The following is a 1091-nucleotide window of genomic DNA, read 5'->3' as shown; positions in this document are numbered from 1 at the left end:
AGTAAACTTATGTGCTAGACCCTTAGGTTGTGCGTTCGAGTACAGGCATAGGAAAGATTTATTATGCTAAGGCTTTCGAGCATAAGGGTACATCGAGCACATTGAGCTGTAGCAATCTAAGTGAGTCGAGCACGGTTACAACACTATTAAGAATGCATCTCGAGCATAGGGTATTGTCATGATAGATTTCTATGTATCTCGAGCATGATGCATAGTCGAGTAGGGTTAGATTGCCGGTGTGACTCAGGTATACATATGTGACATTTGAGCCAAAACAAGGTACACCTCAGTACGTATTTACCGATTAAGCAAATAAACGCTTTTTGCGTAACAAACGAACGATTAACCGAACGGGTCGGGTTATGACCCAGAAATCCCGGGGGGCCATCTATAAGTGTTATACGTTTAATATAAGCTAAAATATTAGTAATATGGCCTTAATTCGATAGCAAACAAGTTAAACGAAAACATGCTCGTTTAACTACCCGCTATAGATTTAAACGCGAAAGATAGTTACAAACCAAGCATTGTATCATCCGTTAAGCCGAAAAAGACTTACCAAACACTTATTTGAAATGTTTTAAGCGATCCGTGAAAATATTTTCGATTTTTACAAACGTATAGTATGTTTTTTTAAATTTACACAAAACTAGCCGAAAAACACTTGTTTTCACGCTGTTTGTCGCACCCGATAAGTTTTTCACGCCAAAAACCAAAGCCGAACTAAATATGGACTGGGCTTCTTGTTTTTGGGCCTTTGGAACCGGTTATTTGGCCAAAATGGGCCCAAGGGGGCCCAAGCAAACCTGCGGCCGCAACTTTGGACCCCCCCCCCTTTTGTTGATTTTATCATATTTAAACATATTAGAGATATTTTGCACACTCCTCCACATATCAAATTCTGGAATAAACACTCTTCTTTAACAAACCTTCAAGAAACCCTAGGTAATTTGCTTAATTTCATCATTTTTAACATGATTTAATTAGGTTTTATTCCATATAAACATGTTTTAATTGTTAAAAATCATAGTTAACCATGTAAAAACCCTAAAAATGGTCCATAAACATGTTTTGATCATACACATGGTAAG

This window comes from Bidens hawaiensis, unplaced genomic scaffold (assembly GCF_021521415.1).
Source record: "Bidens hawaiensis isolate Kalapana, Puna unplaced genomic scaffold, B.hawaiensis_p1.1 tig00002153_1, whole genome shotgun sequence".
In the NCBI taxonomy this organism is placed as follows: Eukaryota; Viridiplantae; Streptophyta; class Magnoliopsida; order Asterales; family Asteraceae; genus Bidens; species Bidens hawaiensis.
This window is presented reverse-complemented; position numbering follows the sequence as displayed.